At 38.4% G+C, this 9,678-nt stretch overlaps 1 pseudogene; it reads right to left on the reverse strand.

The window, feature by feature from the left end:
- Positions 1-5,166: 5,166 nt before the first annotated feature.
- LOC147525684 (uncharacterized) lies at positions 5,167-8,317 on the reverse strand (annotated as a pseudogene).
- Between the last annotated feature and the right edge of the window lie 1,361 nt (positions 8,318-9,678).

Consider the following 9,678-nt stretch of genomic DNA (forward strand, 5'->3'; position numbering starts at 1 on the left):
CGCCTTTTTTCTTTTTGTTCTTCCTTTTTTCTTTTTCCTCTTCCTCGTGAGCTTTCAACTCCAATGCACGCACATGTTTCTTAGATCCACTCTTTATTAGCTTAAAATCTTGTGTGGGGGTGACTCCATCTCCCACGCCTCTAACCACGACCACCGTGTTCGGAGTACCCAATGTCGAGTGAGTGCGTCTTTAGTACCCTCAACCTCTAAAGTTCCTTCCTTGACCTGCGTTTGATAATCATCCTACAAGATAATGAGAGTGTGGATGTAGACTTATCGATCACCCAAAACCACGAAGCGAAAATGATTGCAAGATTTGAATTAATAAGAGGGTTGGTCACAACCATAATCTACACCTTGTTTATTGTTTCTAAGCAAGTATCTCGAGCAACCCATCAAAAGTTTCTCAAAAGTGTTTTCACTCTCTCAGTTGAACTTTGATTCATACAGTGGACTTAATAATCACACAAATGTTTCTCAAAATAAAAAGGAGTTTTATGACACCCTCTTGAAGTGATTTTGAACCCCTCCCCCACCCTGTATATCCATTCTAGTTGTGCACGTGCATGGGGCAGCATGAAAAGGAGTGCAAGTGGGTAACTTATATTCTTAAAATTTTCCATGTACCATTCAAGAACTCCCCCTTAGTATGATAAGCTAAGCAACATGATCCAATATAGAAAGTAAAACAAGAGAAGCAAATCATCACCTTGGTCAATGTGGCACCTTTCTACTGCCTCTATATTGTAACCTTATTATTACTATTAATATAACATTCACACAATACTAGGAAGTATACTAGACTGAAACGTACTATTCTCTCTGCAACTTCCTTGGTAGCATCATTTGCATAGTTACCATCTTTGCCTTGGAGGGAAAGTTGCCACCCATAAGACACATCCTTTCCAATAAATGATGCGCCCTCCTCTTGTCTCTGTTTTGAAGTATATAGCACATCAAATAATAACAAATTAGAGGAATGCAATATTACATAAATAATAACAAATTAAAGGAATGCTATATTACATATCAAATAACAAATTAGAGGAATGCTATATACATTTACTTACCTTTTTCTCCACGCGATTAGCAATACTCATCCTGCCTGTTCGGTGGTTAAACTTCTTTTGCTTTCGCCGCGTAGATTGCACTTCGCTAAGATTCTTACAAATTAAAAAATAAAAATAAATACGTGTTATGTACTAGAGCTGTTTAAACCATTTCTTGAAATAATACTTTAGCTGGAAGTAGTTTTGAATGAGAAAAACATTCCTATAGGGCCTTAAAGTGATTAACTCAAGAAGATAACTCGTACGTCTATAGGAACAATTACTGATATGGGATTGTAAAATGGCAGTGGGTTATACACTCAGAAAACCTCAATATCCAGCCAGACATCCCAAAAACCTCAAGGTAATAGCATAGTGAGATCGTGAATGCGGTATATAGCAAATAAAGAGAACAAGCATAACAACCTAAACGTGAATCACGGACGATAGCTTTCTTGTTCTCTCGTCCCCCCTAGTAGCTAGTTTTGAGTTCCCTTCCTCTAGTTGCTAGGCTGCTTCTAGTAGCTAGATTGTTTTGGTTTGGAGTGGGGTGGGACGATTTGATACTCAAGTATTCCCTCATCTCGGTACTCTTTCCCGATCGAGCAGGGGAGCGGGACCAACAAATGACAAATATGAAGATAGAGGGAAGAGTACCGTCAAGAAGGTACTACTTCGGGGTCCATCCACTTCGGCTCTTTGCTTAGGCGAATGGGGGCCACCTGATCGACCTTTGGAGACCCGATCTTTGGGTAGCTCCTTATATTGGGGATACTCCGAGCTTCATTAGTTCACAACATGGAGGCCACGTAGGCAAAGGCATTGGGGTGCCTATTGTCAAGTCGGGGAAGCTGGAATATCCCCGAATCGTTGGAAGTGGGTAGAGAGCCCCTTTAATCGATCAAGGTGGGTAGCCATTCGTTAGATCCTTGTACCTACCCCCAACTTTGTTGACAATGAGTTGCAGAGTCAGTCAAGACAGTTAGACTTCGAGATGCCGAGCTCCCGCCATGTTAAGCCCATAAGACTTTGTAATTACTCGATCGGCGTGTGCGTAGAAGTAAGGCCTAAGCTTCTTAGCTAAGAACACTAATCGAGGGATCTCTTTTCGATCTAGGAGTACCTCGCCTCTGCGTCGAAAGTTAGAGTTCGGCTGACGGCAAGTACACGATGTTGTTCTCTTGGGTAGTAATTCAATGTATTGTCGAAACCATATAAAACGAAGATAAAACATTATCAGCATTGAGGATCACTACCATTTGGAGGAGGGAAACTTCATCTTGATGCTTTAACTAAAAGGCGGGGCATCATCTACAACTGAATGAAGCTACCTGGACAAATGGCATACCTACATGGTTGGTTGCAGAAGTAGGAAGCACCTTTTGATAGGCTTTTTAGATTTGATTAATTGTATCCTACCCTATAGATATAAATAGTAGTAGATGCAGTTTAGCTTGAATCCTAGCAGGGTGCATTGACCCTGCTAATCTCTTGTACTCAATGTACATTTCACTTTCATTTTTAACAGATTTATACTTACAAAGCATAAAAAAAAAAGGGTTAACTCCCCCTAGATGAGCTAATTAGGAAAAAAAAAATGACTAGGAATAGAGTTTGGCTTAAAAAAAAAACAAAGCTGAAACTACAATCATAGTGTCAGGAGGAGAGGCTGAGAGGGAAAAACCAAATCTAGAAATAGAATGCTTCTTATCGTTTTTGTCCAATCCAATTTTCTTTTTAAGGTGCCATTGATAGAACTTTTCTTCTCGCTATGCATATAAAGCATATATAACCTATGAGTTATGTTGCAGCTAGCTACTGGTTGATTGTGTCTAATGTTTCTTTTAGCTTGGTTCATGAAGTTCTAACCAGATTAAATTGTTACTGTCTAAGAGTCTATCTCTAGAGATGATCATAATTAACCTTGGCCTGTATCAAATTTCAAGCACTTATGAAACCCACTGCTAGTCGACCATTTCATTTTGGCCTCATATTTTCATGCACTAGTAGTAACCCCTATTCAAGTATTCAACTAAAAAAATTCCAGCTGCAAACAAACATAGAAAATATCAGACTGCTGATGTTATTGGTCTCCATGCAAAAACAAGAAAAAAAGGTGGCAAATATCGTTGGGTATTTCGTTTCAGTCCTCCACTTACACAAGTTTCAATACTCCCTATTTTAACTTTTTGAAAATCAGTCGACCGTTGAAGCTAGCTGCGTAAAAAAAGAGTTGAGTCATGGTGGCAACACTGAGGAAGAGACAACGACTTTTAGAACAAACACCTGAAAGTTCTAAACAAATCAAACACAACAGCCATAAGGGACAGCAATCTCATTCTACCAAAACATCTAATGATGCTTCTGGCCTTCTGGGTATACTTCCTAGTATAGTGTGAATACAAACTCCCACAGAATTCTAATCATCTAGACATAGATTTAGTTATTATAAATTTAGACGAATATCATTTTGTCACATTCTCGCACACAATTTCAGTCAGCGACCACTTGAACTCGGTAAGCATGATTAAACAATGGCGGACTTGAGCGTGAATACAAAGGGGCGCGGCGAGAGAAAAACTCGACAAAGGAATACAAAGGGCGGCAGCAATGAAGAAGACGAACCAAAACAAAATGACAAATCTAAAGTAGAAGCATAGAGATAAAGCGAGACTTTTTTTACTGCGATATGGAGATAACGAGGTTTAAACACTTAGTCATGCTAACCGATAACTTCGGAAGGGAGACTACTACAACAGCTAAGGATGACATGCAACCAAGAACAAATGATGCAAGGGAATCCACCTAGAATCTTACAAGATAAATTCTCGCAAAGCTCTCTTGTATGATCAACCCTAACGGAATCTTAAAAAAGGAAACCACAAATCAACAAAATCCACTCAAACTAAACTTGGCCTTACGCCACAAGTCCAACCTCCCCGAGCCTGACCTCTTTGTTTGGAATCCATCCCGGTACATGGATACTAGCCTCTTTAGGACTTTCAAGAAACTAAGACGGTAAAACAATAGCTTGCATGCATGTACAAACAAAAGCAAAATAAAATTAAGAGAAATACGTACCAGAAATTCAGGTGTAAGTCTACTTTTTACAAAAGTATCCCAATCTTCTTGACTGATTACTTTTCTATACAACTTTGGTATTTTCTTGAGTCTCTTCGGTTTATTCTTAAAAGGTAAGATGTACCGTCTAGTAAGACGAGACTTGAATGCTTTCCACAACCTGCCCATCGCACTTGTACGAATAGATCTTTTGTTTGTGTCCAACTTAAATTTTTCCTATTTGTAGGTAGCATATTAGTTAATCATGTAAACAAAATGAAATTAGCTTATAAAGCATTAGATTAATGTACCTTCAAAGAGATCCACAAATTTTTCTTCAATGTTGGTGATACATCTTTCCAATTAGTTATTGTAATCCTTACTCTTGCCCTCACCAAGTAGCCTCCATAACTACCGATGTCAGTTCCACCTTGACCAATTGGTTGCCCAGATTCATTATAAACAACTCCTTGATTTTCACCCTTTTTCAATTTTTTTATTTTTACACACTTTGCTGCTCTTCTGACTTTCCTTTTTTTGCTTGAACCTTTTGCTACTGCCTCGTCAACTTCCATATCTTTTGAGCCCGACCGCTTCTCTGAGTCTAAATGGTCTTCAAAGCTATCTTCCGAGTTTGAATGCCCTTGTGAACCATCTTTGGAGTTCGAATGATCTTCTGAGCCATCTTCTGAGTCTGAATTCTCTTCGGAATTTGAATACTCTTGTGATTCTGAATGCTCTTCTGGATCCATGAGTGTACCTGTAAAGACCATTTTTGTTTTTGCAAGGTTTGTCGATCAATATATATATATAAAGCTTCCACCAAGTAGGTCTTTAATTGTTTAGAAATGTAAACATGCAAATGTAAACAAAGACTAGTCATCTCAGTTTAGGTTTGTAAGTTTAACACAAAAACTTGAAACATTCTTAAAACCTGATAAAAAAAACAACAAAAAAATAAGAAAAAGAAAAGAAAAGTCCCATAATGACTAGTAAGAAGTCTTATTTAACTTAAAAGAAAAACTCATTCGGCTCGACCCAAATCCCTTCACAATTTTCACGAGCATAAAGGCAATGGCAATTCATTAGCTAAATCAAAGGAGTCAATAGTTGGTAGCGCCTTGTCTGTAATGGAATCATCATCGAACCCAGCATCATCGTTCTTATTACGATAGTCTCTTTCAGGAGTTGCAAGGACAACTAACCATCCCAAATTTAGTTGGTCACTCACATAAAAAACTTGCTTGGCTTGGGACGCTAAAATAAAAGGGTCGGACTTGTGGCCAACTTTACCAAGTTGCACAGATGTGAAACCCAATTCATCAACCTTAATGCCTCTCTTGCTGTCAACCCAATCACACTTGAAAATAGGAATCTCAAAGGTCAAGTAATCCAACACCCATACTTCGGTAAGCACACCATAAAAGCACATATCCAAATTACGAGATTCTTGTCCTTGGCACTAGAAATCTGCATTCTTTGAGAGCCCACTACACCGACTCCACTTTTTTGGTTGACTAGTTTAGCTTCTCGGTCCTTTGTGTGATAACGAAAACCCTTAACTTCATATCCGGAATATTTTAGCACATCTAGACTAGGTCCCATGGCCAAAAACTGCAACGTGTCGGAGACTTTGTTATTTGGTATGTCTTGCTCTTCCTCAACCTGGTTCTCAAACAATGTTATGAATAGTGTTTTAATTTTTTAAGTAACAATAGAGTGTTAACAAAACATACCTTTTGGCGAAGCCAATTAATAAAGGTGCGATTATGCTCAGCTTTTATCCATTTTACACCCTTTGCGATGATTTTTGAAGCCTTAGGTAGTCCATATGCTCCCTTTTATGTTAATAATTAAAAGAATACAAGTATTAACTACCAGCTCCCTTATGGAAACGTTGGAGATAAACATCTAGTTAAATTGAACTATTGTGCGTTTATCTACTTACTTGATATAAGGCTGAACTTCTTTCATGTTTTCCAACACATAAAGATGTGCTTGTTGCCAGGACTTCTCATCAACTTCAACAACATGCGAACCCCCAATCGGTCTTCCATTGTAAATTGTATCTCCATCTTCCAAATCATTGTCTGTCATGTTTCTTGTGGAAGGAACTCCAATTGCATCTACTTCACTCAAGAATTCAGCACAAAACTCAACATCTTCTTCTGCAATATAATTCTCCGCCATACATCCTTCTGGACGGTTTCGATTCCTAACATATCCCTTTAACACCATCATGTACCTAGAAAGTTTTTTAAAGATTTAAACCTTTGATACGTGCATTGTGAGACATTTAATAAATAAATTAAAAAAAATCATTCACTTACCTCTCAAAGGGATACATCCATCGGAAAAAACTGGACCACATAGCTTCGACCTCCCTTACAAGATGAATCCAAATGCACCATGATGTCGAAGAATGATGGTGGGAAAAACTTTTCTAACAAACACAAAGTTACCACCAAATCTTTCTGAATATTATCCAATTTCAACACATCCACTATTTTTTGTGCAAAGAGCATTAAAGAAGAAGCATAACCGAATAATGGTATACCTCACATGCTTTGGCAACACCGATCGTGATCGCCACGGGGAAGAAGTTGTTGCATTAGTCGATTGGAAATCATGAGATTTAAGACCATATAATTTCAAATCTTTCATTGAAACACAAGATTTGAAATTAGAACAATATCCATCTGGGACCTTTAGTTCAAACAGTGTGTTGCAAACTTCCTCTTTCTCTTCTCTAGATAATGTATAACATGCTGGCGGTAGGTAGAATCTTGTCCCTCTCTTCTCTGGTGCTAGTTCTTCCCTTAAGTGCATCTCTACAAGGTCAAGTCGGCTTTGAAGTGAATCCTTTGTTTTCAATGGAATGTTAAGCAAAGTCCCAATGATGCTATCACGCACATTTTTCTCAATATGCATGACATCCAAGTTATGTCTCAAAAGCAAATGTCTCCAGTAAGGCAACTCAAAAAATATAGATCTCTTTTTCTAGCGACCTTCCTCATGATTTTTGTGTACACCATCAGTTTTCCTCCGCTTTGGTGTTTCTGTATCCTTAGAACTTATTTGCTCCTTTCCCCTTTTTCTTTTCTTTGAACCTTTGGACCTAATTCGCCTTCTCCTTCTTTGATTTTTTTTGACTTTCTAGCACTTTCTGGTGGCTTTCCCCATGAGTTTTTGAAATGCTCAACTTTTGTGAAGATTTGCACCCCGTTCAATGATTCTGGACTTGATCGCAGCTCTTGCTTACCATTAAATGGTCTTTTCTCCTTTCGGTACGGATGGTTTTCTGGAAGCCATCTCCTGTGTGCCTGGTATACATTCTTCTTGCCGTGTTTTAATCTAATAGAATCTGTATTTTCCCCGCATACTGGACAAGCAAGATACCCCTTGACAGTACAACCAGCTAAGTTTCCAAAGGCGGGAAAATCACTGATTGTCCACAATAGCACAGCCCTAAGTATAAAGGATTCTTGCTTATAGGCATCATATACCTCAACACCGGGCTGCCATAACAACTGAAGATCTTCAATCAAAGGTGCAAGATAAACATCAATGTTGTTACCAGGTTGGTGCGGACCTGATATCAACAATGTTAACATTAAGAACTTTCTCTTCATGCACAGCCATGGTGGCATGTTGTAAGTCGCCAATATAACAGGCCAATAGCTATGTCTGCTGCTAAGAGAACTGTGTGGATTAAAACCATCGGTTGAAAGTGCAAACCGAAGACTTCTCGAATCAGCTGCAAACTCTGGCCAAGATTGATCGACGTGTCTCCATGCTTGGGAATCAGCTGGGTGACTCATTTGACCATCAACTACCTCTCTTTCATTCGCATGCCATACCAAATTCTTCACCGTTTCAACAGATTGAAACATTTTTTTAAGTCTAGGGATTATTGGGAAATACCATAGTACTTTGGCTGGAACACTATAATTTTGGTCAGGATTATTCTTTTTCACCTTATACCTTGATGCTCCACATGTAGGACAAGTAGTTCTATCCTTGTTTATTAAACCTCTATAGAGAATACAATCATTGGGACATGTGTGAATCTTCTCATGCTTTATTCCAAAAACAGACAAAGTTTCCTTCGCCTCTCTCATGGTCAAAGGCAGCTCATTGCAATCACGGGAGCATATCCTTAAACGAGCCAACACCATAGAGAAGCTTTTATCGGACCACCCACTCATTGCCTTCACATTGAAAAGTTTAACCCGGAGATGATAACTTGGTGTATTTTTTACACCCGTCGTACAAAAAGGTAAATCGGCTTCTTCAATCGGTTCACAAAGTTTTTCGGGTTCCCCATGAAAGTCTCCTAAGTGGCCTCAAACATTTTTGCGATGTTTGCGGCCTCATCTAATCCACCCTCATCAAAACCTTCCTCGACTCCCTACTTTCGATGCTGACTCCTTTGGAGCATCTTCCCCATGCCACACCCATGTGCAATACGTTTTGTTCAATCCTTTTCGTTCTCATATGACGTCCCACCTCCACTATATCAAATTAGGTACATATTCCCACATTCAATGCATGGACCGGGGTATACAATTCTTATGTTTTGCATTATCAAAAGCAAATGTAAGAAACTGATTAACGCCTTCTACATATTCAGTAGAAAATATATCTCGACATCCATGACTTGTCCATCTCGGGCCACCAAAACAAAATCGATATAAGTCCTTATCGTCGACAAACAAGCAAATCCGAAAATAGAGTTAACTGAAAAATATAGTCTAGTTTAAAATTAAAAAACAAAAAATCATGTTAGATCAACCCTGTATAGCCCCTAAAGTAAACCTTCTGTTCATAAACCAAAAAAAAAACACTAACGACCACCTCAAATCAGGAATAAAGCACAAATTGTAAAAAAAAAATCCAAATCAAATGAAAACCCATACCTTACTTGATTTAACTGGATATTGTTGTTCGAGAGAAGTGTGAACACGTAGAAATCCTAATCACAATCAATTGAAATTCCCCTGTTCCAAAAAAAATATTGGTATAGAACTCAAAAACCAAACTTTTTACTGCAACAAATTCAAAATCGAATAGAGATAAAGAACTAACCTTTGTCCGCGTCTTCAATTCTTGAACTGAATTTTGGAGAGGTAATAAGTTTTAGATGGAGAATGAGTGAAGAGAGAGTCGTGAGGAATTGATTTAGGTTGAGAGAGTGAAGATAGAGTCGCGAAGTGTGTTTAGAGTTTGAGTTTGAAGGAAGCTGGCGAAAGTGTTTTTGTTTTTCGTGTTTGTATACTTAGAGAATTTGAAGAGTTTGAACGAAAGCGGGAGTTGAGTGAACGTGGGTGTGTCGTGTTTTTTTGTTTTTAGTGGAGCTGTGGGCGTGGACCAAAAACTACCTAGGTCATATAATGGGTCAAACGGTCACTTAAGAGTCGGATAATATGTAACTATTTTAGTGAAATAGTCACAAATAGTTCTCCACACATATACACCTTCTTTAGAAAAAAACCATTTGTGACCGTTTTGAAAACGCGCGTCACTAAAAAAACTTTTAAAACAGTCACAAAAACCCTTTTCTGCCATT

The sequence above is a fragment of the Coptis chinensis genome, chromosome 1, assembly GCF_015680905.1.
Source record: "Coptis chinensis isolate HL-2020 chromosome 1, ASM1568090v1, whole genome shotgun sequence".
NCBI classification, from domain to species: Eukaryota; Viridiplantae; Streptophyta; class Magnoliopsida; order Ranunculales; family Ranunculaceae; genus Coptis; species Coptis chinensis.